Below are 12,163 nucleotides of genomic sequence, written 5' to 3' on the forward strand. Positions count from 1 at the left end.
TTTTTTTTTGGTTCAGTAGGCTCCATGTCCAGCATGGAAGCCCAATGTGGAGCTTGAGCTTCCAACCCTGAGATCAAGACCTGAGCTGAAATCCAAGAGTCGGCCCCCCAACCAGCCAAGCCACCCAAGGCGCCCCCATCCCCTCTCCTTTTAAACAAAACCAGACAAATATATGATGAGAAGAAATGGAGTAAAAATATTGGCTGGGTCTTACGGGTGGGATGAGTGACTTTATGAGATAATATGGTGACAGTTTTATTCTAGGATTTTTATTTTTGGCCTAATACAGGAATGTTAAAAAAAGGCTTTCCATGAAAATTAGAAAATTGTACTTGAAACTAAAAATTTAGAAGGGGGAGAACCTTAAAGCCAGCTTAAAGGAAACCCGTGAGACAGTGACTCAGTGACTAATTCAGGAGAGAACACTGTTATTTAACTGAGGGTCCAAGCTACCAATTTCCACAGTCTTGATTTTTCTCACACACACATGCAAACACACACACACGCAAACACACACACTGCAAATAAATGTGTGTGTATGTTTGCTAGCAGCTTTTTTTCTTGAATTTTGAGATAATTTTAGACCTCCCGAAGAGTTATAAAATCAGTAGTTTCTGTATACTCTTCACTGAACTTCCCCTTATGTTAACATCTTCTATAACCATAGGACAATTGTCAAATTAAGAAATTAGCCTTGATACAATACCATTAACTAGAGAGTTCAAAAAGTAGAGATTTTCTTGTTTTTTTCACTGATGTCCTTTTACTGTTCCAAGATCCCACGCAGAATTCTACCTTGCATTTAGTTGTCATGTCTCCGTAGTGTCCTCCCAGTCTGTGACAATGTATCATGACACCTGATGTCATAATGTGTTTCTGGTGTTGTAAACCTTAATCGCTATCTAAGGTGGAGTCTTCTAAGATTCTCTACTGTAAAATTCCTACATTTTTCTTCTTAATGACTAAATATTCGCTGGAGATACTTTGAGACTATGCAAATGTTTCTGCTTAAACTATTGCCCACTTATGTTCATGTCCACTGCCAGATCTTGCTTGTGTCAGTTACTGCTGTGGTGTTTTAATGGTGATGTTCTGTTTCTCTCATTTCTTCTATAGTTGGAATTCTTCTGTAAGGAAGAGTTATCACATTTGGATTTATATTTTTAATAAGATATTCAGGTTAAGTACAAACTTAGAACTTAAAGATGTAAACCATGTTAAAATGATTCCATATACCAATATCAAAGAAAAGAAAGCTTTGGTAACCTGTTTCAGAAAATATAATGAGCTCAAGAAGGAAAATAGTATTTATCATTTGGGAGCTTGGTTCAATATTTGACCTAGTGTTGACTCCATACTGAATTCAAAATTTTCTTGGAGTTTCACATCTGGACTTTCTAAAAGTATCTAAATTTATATTACTTTGAGGATAGTTTTTGTCAAAGTCTTGAATAAAGTTACCCAGACCCAGCATGTTAAATACAGCTATGTCTTCTTTATAATAAACCATTATTGTTTCACATATAAATGCCAGTATAAATGTTTAGACAGATACGCCCTAATGAAGTATATGGATGGTGGGTTATGCTTGTCTCTACATTGTTGGTATGGAATTCTTCTAAATGCTTTCAAAAATAGGGTTTTGAAAACAATTCTTTAGTGGTTAATGTAATACCGTTAAAGGTAGACAGATTTAAAATAAAGTTGAAGACTGTAGATTAAATTGTCATTTACAAAAAAGATTTTGGGGAGATGGATAGTTGATGACTGGAATTTTTCTTTTTCATCCTTTTTTTTTTCTACTTAAGTTATAAGCTTAAAGACTCAAATAATTCTATGGAAGTTATAAGGGTAAAGAGTCAATTCTGTGACAAGGGCCATGCTCCTGCTCCCGGTCCCTTGTTTTCTTCTAAAAAAGCAAGCGCTTTCAGTGGAGTTTTTAACAAATTCTCTCCATATTTTTGTGTTGTCCTATTGTTTTTTTAGTTGATATATCACTTATTTCTGCTCTGATCTTTATAATTTCCTTCCTTGTGCTGCTTTTAGGTTTTGTTTGTTGTTTTTTTCCCTAGCTTCTTTAGGTGTTATCTCCATATTTAAAATTTTTATTTTTGTTTTAACCTTTTTTTTTTTTTTTTTTTTAAGTAATCTCTACACCCAGTGTGTGGCTTGAACTTACAGCCCCAAGATCGAGAGTTACACACTCCACCAACTGAGCCAGCCAGGCACCTTTCCATATTTTTTAATGACACAATTGTATTGCTGCTTTTATTTATCCGTTTTTAGGTCATTTCTACTAATTTTCTATTACAGAAGCTGAAGGTTTAGGTTTATCTCTCTGCTCTTACCGTACAAACATCTCAGTCCTCATCCTCCAAAACTCAAAATCCCCACCCCCCAAATGTAGTTATATGATGATTTTGTTTTATGTTTGTTTTATATGATGATGTTTTATGACCACGTAAATGCTAACCAGAGCTGTCATGTTGTAAACTGTGATTACTCTTCCTTTCCTGAACAACTCCTTTTTTTCCCTGCAGTTAATCATTTGTCTTATTTATTGAGTTTACTCACGAGTACTTATAGCTAATTTGACCTCAAACCCTCCAACATTTGTGTAAATCATACAAGATGTTCAGACAGACATTTTACCAATTTCACACTCCTGGAGAAGTCTACCCTGGAGCGTTCTGACCGGACAACTGGTATGTTCTGATTGCTTATTATCATTCTGGAATCTTCTACTTATCTTGGGGATTCTTTTTGCTTCTCCTTTTGGTTTCCTGTTTTCTGTACTTTATATCCTTCTCTTAATTTATTCCCTCAGTTTGGTGGAATATGTTCTCCAGTAGCTTCCTGCAAAAGGGTGCAGGAGAAATAGTTTTTTTTATATCTTACATATTTGAAAATGTGTTTTCATGATCCCTTGTATAAAACCCTTCTCTGTGGAAGCTTGTATGATATTTTTGTCCCCAGGGTTCTGAAATTTCCTAACAGTGTAGCTTTGGTGTGGGTCTGGTTTTGTGCATTTTACTGGGGACATTTCATTCTGGAAACTCGTACCCCAAGTCCTATGACATTGTCTTGATTTTGTTAATTTTCTGCCTCCATCACCCTCATCTGTTAACTCTTTTTAGAATTTCTGCTGTTTCTGTTATAGACTTCTTAGACTGGTTTCTTTTTTTTTTTTTTTTTTTTAAGGGAGAGAGGGAGAGAGCAGGGGGTGGGACAGAGGGAGCGAGAGAAGCTTAAGCAGGCTCCATGCTCAGTGCAGAACTGGGCACAGGGCTCAATCTCAACATCCTGAGATCATGACCTGAGCCGAAATCAAGAGTCAGATGCTTAATCCAGTAAGCCACCCAGGCAGCCCTAGACTGGTTCTTTGATTCACTTTTCTTTTTTACTTTTTGCCTTTCTGCTGTACTTTGTGGGAGGTTTATTCACCTTTATCTTCTAAATCTTCATTAAATTTTACATTTCTATTATATATTTTTAAATTTTAAGAATTTTTTTGTTCTCTGTTTTCCTTTTGTGGTTGTAGCATCTCCCATCTCTGAGGACTATGAATGATAATTTCTCGGTGTTTCCTTTTTATGGAATAATGGATTCCCCCTGTAATTGCTTTTCCCTTTCTTTTTTGATCTCCATCTTTATCAGGTTAGAGATATTTTCTCAGATGTCTGTTAGTTCTTGATTGTGTTTTCCAGTATTTTACTAGAGACCCAAAATTGTTTCTAGAAAATGCTTCCTCACTATTTCGTTTTTATTTTTTCATAATCTTTGTCAGAAGGGAATAGCTCTTTTAAATCTGAAATTAGGAAGGGAGGATTATCTGAATAATTTTCATTCCTGTGTGTAAACAGGAGGTTTTATACTCCGTGTAGCTTTTCTCACCAGGAATAGGGGGCACATTTGTTGTCATGAAATGTGAGGCAGAGGAGGTCCAGCTCTGAGAGGGAGGGTTTAGGGGTTTCTGGGATCAGCGCACATTTTCTGTCCGCCAACTCTTAAATATCCTTTTATTTTGCAATATATACTTTGCCTTCATTGGCTAATGTTAAGAGTAGTATTGGCTGATAGATTATAGGACTCCTAGTTACATTTGGATTTCAGATAAATAACAAATCATTTTTTAAATGATTATGTTCCAAATATTGTATGGGACATACCAATGCTAAAAATAACTGTTTTCCTGAAATTCAGATTTACTGGAGGTACTGTATTTTTTGAAGTTCTGAGATACTGGTAGATTGCCGTGTAGTTTTAAGAAAATGCACAGCTTTCACGTACTCTTCACCTGGTTTCCGGCAATGGTAATATTTTGCAAAACTTAACTGCAGTGTCACAGCCAGCATATTGATACTGTTAACAGTCAAGAAACAGAACAGTTCCACCACCACATTTATTCTTACTATTGACCTTCCACAGGCACACCTACTTCTCCTTTCCTGCCACATTAACCCTGTGGCAATCACTGATCTGTTTTCCATTTCCAAATTTTGCCATTTTGAGAATGTTATATAAGTAGAATTGTGCAGTATTGTAACCATTAGAGATTGGCCTTTTTTCCCTCAGGATACTTCTCGAGATTCATTCAAGTGGTTTCATTCAGTAGTTCTTTTTTATTGCTAAGTAGTAGTCTGTGATATGGATGTATCACAGTTTAACCTCACCTACTGAAGACATCTGAGTTGTTTCCTGTTTGGGTCTATTATGAATAAAGCTGCTGTGTACATTCATGTACAGGTTTTTGTGTGGATGTGGTTTTCATTTCTTTGGGGAAACATGCTCAGGAATGCAGCTCTGGGCCATAGTGTAGTTGCATGTTTAATTTTGTAGGAAATTACCAAACTTTTCTAGAGTGGCTGTACCATTTTACATTCGCACCAGCATGGATGAATTTCTCTGCATCCTTGCCAGTATTTGATGGTGTCACTATTTTTTATTTTAGGCATTCTGATAGATGTGTAGTGATACCTCATTGTGGTTTAATTTGCATTTCCTTAATAGTTAATTATGTTGAACATCTTTGCATGTGCTTATTTGCCACCTGTGTATTCTCTCCCATGAAATGTCTGTGTGTCTCTTTGCTCATTTTAGGGGGATTTATTTTAATAAGCTTCTTATTTTAGAATAGATTTACGGAAAACTTAGGATGCTAGCGTTCTTTGATACTCCACATTCTGTTAACACTTTAATAGTGTACATTTGACACAATTAATGGACCGATAAACATAGATTCTCATTAACTAAAATGCATACTTTTTTCAGATTTCCTTAGTTTTTACCTAACATCCTTTTCCTTTTCCAGGATCCCATTCAGAATACCACATTACATTTAGTCATCATATCTTCTTAGGAGCCTCTTGGCTGTGAGTTTCTCAGACTTTCCTTGTTTTCGATGACCATGACCATCTTGAGGAGCACTGTCAGATATTTTGTAGACTGCCCCTCAACTGGGATTTGTCTCATGTTTTTCTCATACACATTGGGGCTGTGGGTCTTTGGGAGGAAGACCGCAGAGGTTAAGTGTCCATCTCATCATATATCAAATAACTTATACTGTTGATGTTAACCTTAATCACCTGGCTGAGGTAGGGTTTGTTAGGTTTCTCCACCATAAAATTAACATTCTTTTCCCCTTTTTCATACTGTCTCTTTTGGAAGGAAGTCATTATACACAGCACCATGCTTAAGGACTAGGGAGTTACCCTCCACCTCTTCTCAATTTATCTACATAAATTATTTGGAAATTCCTTGCAAGGGGTATTTTGTCTGTTCTCCCATTTGTTTGTTTAATCAATTTATATCAGTATGGATTTATAGATATTTATTTTATACTTTGTGTTATGATCTAATACTGCCTTAATTATTTCGTTGCCTGAATTATTTGTCTTGCTTTGGCCATTTGGGAGCTCTCTCAGTTGTGTCCTTTTGACATACCTCCATCATTGTGTGTGACTTTTTTTTTTTTTTTTTAACCCCCTTCCCTTTCTGGCACTAGAAGAATCTCCAGGCTCATCTTGTATATTTCCTGTTCTAGTCTTAGAATTTCTCCAAGAAACCCTGGTTCCTGTTACTGAAAAATGGTATTAAAACCAAACTTGGGCTCCATCATCTTCACTGCTGAGTTTTCAGAATTCTTTTTTTTGCTAGAGACAAGTCCCTTGTCGGATGTGTGGTTTGCAAATATCTTATCCTGGTCTGCAACTTGGCTGTTCATCCTCTTAACGAGAGTCTTTCCCAGAGCAAAACTTTAATTTTGAAGCAATCCTGTTTATCATTTTTTTCCTTTTAAGGAGTAAACTTTTGGTGTCAAGTCTCTAAGAACTTCTGGTTTATTTAACCGTAGTTCCTGAAGATGTTCTGTTTTTTTCTAAAAGTGGTAAATTTTACATTTGCATTTGCTACATTTACATTGGCTCTAAAGGGAAGGAAAAAGTCTTCCTCAACTCTCAAGGTCTTCCAGCTGGACTAAGAATTAAATTTACATGGGACAGATTAATAGGAGAAAAACACCAAAGTATTATTACGTGTGCATGGAGGCCCCATGATGAAATTGAGACCTCAAGAAGTGACCAAGGCAGGCAGTATTTATACTTTTTAGACAGACACAAATTTGTGAAGAACTGACAGGACAAAGAAAACTTAGCTTTAGGAGGTTCAGTTAGTGAGGAATTCTGAACAGAATTTGGGCTGTGGTAGTCAATTAGTAAAAAGTAACATGGGTTGTTTACATAGCTTTCTTGGCTATAAATTTCCCATCTTCGGGTGATAAGGATGTCTCTTGTACCTCCTGGTGCAGGGAGGGTCCCTTTCACATGGAAGACTTATTTCCTGCTTTCAGGGGGCAGAGGAAGGTCTGAATGTCCTTGCACAGCCTGTCTCTTAAGTAACTTTTATTTTAAAGATTTTATTTGAGAGCACAAGCAGGCAGAGGGGCAGAGAGAGAGGCAGAAAGGGAGTCCGATGCAGGGCTTGATCCCATGGGATGAAGACCTGAGCGGAAGGCAGACACTTAAACAACTGAGCCACCCAGGCGCCCCTTAAGTAACTTTTATTTTTAAATAATCAGTATGCCAACATGGCCTATGGTAGGGCTGCCTGCTTTTGGCCTCTGCAGCTCAGTCTGACAATCCTAGCCAACAGGAAGCTTTTTGGCTTGATGGAAACCTCCAAGAGCTAGAGGAGAGCCAGCCTGGCATACAGCTTAAAGTGAAGGTCTCAGGTTATCAGCCTCCAAAACAGCCCTCCTTGCAAGAAGACAGAAAAATCATAAGGGATGCATAAATCACTTTCCTCAAAGTAAAAACATTCTAAGATTATTAAAACTGAGGGCAGGAACTATTCAGTTGTGGCTATAAAGTAATACAATGCATTTTCATGAATGATATGTGGACTTAACAAAAATCACCAACTTTGGGTTGGAGGAGAACATCACACTATTAATCACTAAGGGTTCTTCTACTTCTAACATTCTTATTTTATAAACAAAGTGGTATAGCCAAAATTATAGCTCGGGTCTTCTGTTTCTTGATTTAAACACCTTGCCTCATAGCAGCAGCCTGTATATTCTAGATTAAAATGTAGATTCATGACCCCTCTGATTGATCTTCTAGTCAATCAGAATCTCTGGCTGTTGGATCTAAAAGTCTACATTTTAAAGAATCTACTTAGCGGGGCACCTGGGTGGCTCAGTTGGTTAAGCATCTGCCTTCGGCTTGGGTCATGGTCCTGGGATGGAGTGCCTCATTGGGCTCCTTGCTCTGCTGGGGAGCCTGCTTCTCCCTCTGCCTGCTGCTCCCCCTGCTTGCACGCTCGCTCTCTGATAAATAAATAAATAAAATAAAAATAAAGAATCTACTTAGCATATTCTTCCATTCATTGAAGTTTGAGAATCACTGTCACAGCCTGAAGTCCTGTTGTTCTTTTGTAGTCAGAGTATCCAAGACAACTGTGGCGTGTTCTCGAACTCAGGATGCCTAGCTGTCCACCAGGGATTGAGGACTTCTGCCTCCAAAAACTACCTTACCCTTATACCTAATGCCTTGATAGGCACTCAACACATACAGTTTGAATCCTGAAATATGGTTTATTTTGGAAAGAAATGGGAATTCAAAATCGAGGCCTCACAATTTCTCCTACTTTGGATATGAAATCCAGTTTTATGACCTCATCAGACTCCTGCTTTTGTTCTTTAGACAACTTACTGGCAATTAGCATTATCTTTTGTATTAGAGCATGGAGTCAGCAAACTGCCTAGCATGAGAGACCAAATGTAACCCATTGCCTGGTTCTGTAAACAAAGACACAGCCACACTCATCGCTTTACCTATTGTCTCTGGCTGCTTTGTGCTACAGTGGGAGACCTGTTCAGTTGTGACAGAAACCTTATGCCCCACAGAGTCGAAACAGTTATCCGGCCCTTTACAGAAAAAAGTTCGCTGCCCCCTCCACTAGAGGGAAAAAGGAAAAAAGGAATTTGTTTCAGATTTTGCCTTTTTAAGTTTTTTTTTTCTCCCCTGGTGAAAGATCTGATGTACAACTGCCAACAACAGCCAGTGAAAATTAACTGGGATTTTTTTTGAGCACTTTACCATAAAATATTCTCTTTTTCTGAACCTACCTACCTACCTACTGAGCCTTCTTGGGAACCTACAGTTTATACTGCTTAAGGGAGTGTTTCTCAAAGATCTCAAGTAGATCCCATACTCTCTGCCTCTAAATCATCTGGAGTGCTTATTTAAAATGCAGATTCCTGAATCCCACCAAAGACTTAGTATGTGAGAATTTCTGGGGGGTATACCTGGACATTTGATAACTCCTTTTGTAGCTATCGATGTATCTGGCTCCTGTCTCTGTTATGACACTCAAGATATATTTGTTTACCTGCTTGTCTCAGGACTGTGAACTCCTTCAGGGTAGGTATTGTGTTATTCATTACTTTTATATTCAGGGCTGTAGGCTGGGCACATTTAATTGCTATAGTTCTCAAAAGGTAGTCCACGCATGCTGGGACTCCTTTCAGGGATCATGAGATCAAAACTATTAAATTAAGACATGATTTGCTTTTTTTGCTGTGTTTCTGACATTTGCACTGTTGATGCAAAAGCAATGGTGGGTAAAACTGCTGGCAGCTTAGCAAGAATTAAGGCAGTGGAAATAAATTGTACTGTCAGTCATTGTATTGTGCACTGCCATGCGTTCATAATAAAAATAGTGCCCATTTCACTTAAGAATACTGTTCATGAAGTAAAAATTACTAATTTTATTAAATATTAACCCTTGGGGCACCTGGTGGCTCAGTTGGTTAAGCGTCTGCTTTTGGCTCTGGTCATGATCCCAGGGTCCTGGGATCAAGCCCCACATCAGGCTCCCTGCGGGAAGTTTGTTTCTCCCTCTCCCTTCCCCGGTTCATGCTCTCTCGCTTGTTCTCTCTCTCTAATAAATAAATAAAATCTTTAAAAATAAATTAACCCTCGCATTCACACCTTTTTCATATTCTGTGTGACAAAATAGTATGCATAAAACAGTTCTGCATACTGAAGTATGCTGGTGTGTTGAGGAAAAAGCACTTAACAGGTGATTTGAATTGGTAACTGAACTAGCTACTCTGTTTTTCATGGATCTTCATTCTTAAAAGTGCAAAAGAGGAGGGGCACCTGGGTGGCTCAGTGGGTTGAGCCTCTGCCTTCGGCTCGGGTCATGATCTCAGAGTCCTGGGATCGAGCCCCGCATCGGGCTCTCTGCTCGGCGGGGAGCCTGCTTCCTCCTCTCTACCTGCCTCTCTGCCTACTTGTGATCTCTCTCTCTAATAAAAAAAAAAAAAATCTTTAAAAAAAGAATAAAAATAAATAAACTTTATAAAAAAAAAGTGCAAAAGAGGAGGCGTCTGCATGGCTTAGTTGGTTAAGCATCTGCCTTCAGCTCAGGTTGTGATCCTGGGATCCTGGGATCAAGCCCGCATCAGGCTTCCTGCTCAGTGAGGAACCTGTTTCTCCCTCTCCCTCTGCTTGCTCTTCTACTACTTGTGCTCTTTCTCTGTCAAATAAATAAATAAAATCTTTAAAAAAAAAAAAAAAGGTACAACGGAGAATTAGGGCTAGTCAGATTTAGCTATTTGACAGAGCATCTCTTGAAAATAAAGTGAGCTTGTTACTTCAAGGAAAACAACTGATAGTATTTGTTGCCAGTGATAAAATACGACCTTTCAAGACAAAGCAGACTTTAGAGAACTTTCATTTGCTTAGAGCTTGACAGCTTCCCAATACTTAAAGGCTCTTCTAATGAGACTGGTGATAATTAAAAAAAAAAAAAATATATATATATATATAATATAATGAAATGAGTTAACATTTGGGAGACGAAATAGAATAGTGAACTGATATTTTCCAAATAACCAATGCTTGATGTCTGAAATGTATAGGTAAAAGATCCATTCAAAGTGCAAGAAAGACCAATGGACTTTAATGTTTCAGAGTACAAAATATTCACTGATAGGTTTTCAGATTCCATATTGCAACTAACCTTTAAGAAGCCATCATTTGTTGAACTTTAGTGTAGCATTAAAAAGAACAGCCATAATTGTCTGAAGAGGCTATTAAAATACTTCTTCCTTCTCCAACTACATAGTTGAAGGAGGCTGGGTTTTCTTCATATACTTCAACCAAAACTAAAGTTGTAATTTGAATGCAGAAGAAAATATGAGAACCTAATAATTTTCTATTAAACCAGACATTAAAGAAATTTATAAAAATGTAAAGCAATGTCCTTCTTTCCCCTGATTTTTTTTTTCATTTTGGAAAGTTACTTTTCCATTAAAAAATTCATTTACAAGAAATGGGTTTTTAATGTTATTTTAAATGAATTAGTAAACATTTAAATTTGTTTTAATTTCTAGTAAACAGTGATAGATACAACCTAAATAACAATACACTTTAGGGTCCTCAACAAAGGAAAAACCACTGATATCAAGGGTACAGAGATTTGGAGACAGAGGACCTAAATTCAAGGTCTGATTTTGTCACTTAAACGAGTTTAGGTAATTACTTAGGTCCAGCCTCTGAAGACAGACACTATGTTTGCTATTTTGGCTCCATCACGTACGGATAGTATGACTTTGGATAAGTCATTTTACCTCTGTAAATAGGGAGAACTATAGTCTGTACTTAAAGTTGCGGTGAGGACTAAATGGGATTATACTTGTAAAATGCTTACAAGCCTACCTAGAAATAGTAAGAGCTCAGTAAATGCTAGCTCTTACTATTAGCCTATGATATTAGCTAGTCATCTGACAAGATCCTAGAGAATGGGACAACTCTGGCATTCCTTTCCCTCTCCCTGGAGAGAAGTTTTTTAGGTGTTTTGAGAACGTTTAAATAAACTTGTGGATATCTGTGTGTGGCTGTTAACCTGTAAGAGAATTCATGTGTTATAAAAATTCGTTTTTCTTGGTTTCCGAAGAATTAACAAAACTGAAAAACATCCCTGAATCCTTGCCCTATAAACTAGTTAGAAAATAGACAAGCGTCTTATTGAATACTCGAAGGAACTGAGGTCTTCCAGAAAATTAAATACGCAGGACAGCAGGGCAGGGCCATTAACTTCACGACTGTGGGAAATTCATTTAACCTTTTCAGCTCAATTATGTCATCGTGTTTGGACAAAAATATCTCGTTCCCAGCCTCTCTTGCAGCTTTTAAATCTGGTGAAGCTCACCTCTACATTTTTTTAGACGTATGTTTTGGCAGCCTCGAAATCCTAAGAAACGTAAGCGGGAGGGGGCAAAGCCCCACAGATAAAGTTGTGTGTTTTTTTTTTTTCTTCAAATGCCAACGGTATCCATTCTCTACACCCAGAAATGGAAGCTGCTGCTTGCGCCCTATTGTCCAATTGCTCGCCAGGGGCGTGGCATCTGCATCTCTTTCGGGTTCTCGGCATCTTTCCTGGCCCTTTAGTACAGTTAGCCAGAGTAGTACCAGGGTCAGCGCGTCTCTTCCCATCTAGTCTTCTAGTCTACCAAGTGAAGGTGCTGGGCTGGTTAATTCTGAAGAAGCTTTCTTTCACTGAAACTCAAAATGCTCCCATACACCTAATAACGTCTTATCCCCCATCCCCACCTTTCAAAGACCTCCGACCTCAGACCGAGATTCCGCGCGCCGTC

The sequence above is a fragment of the Martes martes genome (genome assembly GCF_963455335.1).
Source record: "Martes martes genome assembly, chromosome: 2".
In the NCBI taxonomy this organism is placed as follows: domain Eukaryota; kingdom Metazoa; phylum Chordata; class Mammalia; order Carnivora; family Mustelidae; genus Martes; species Martes martes.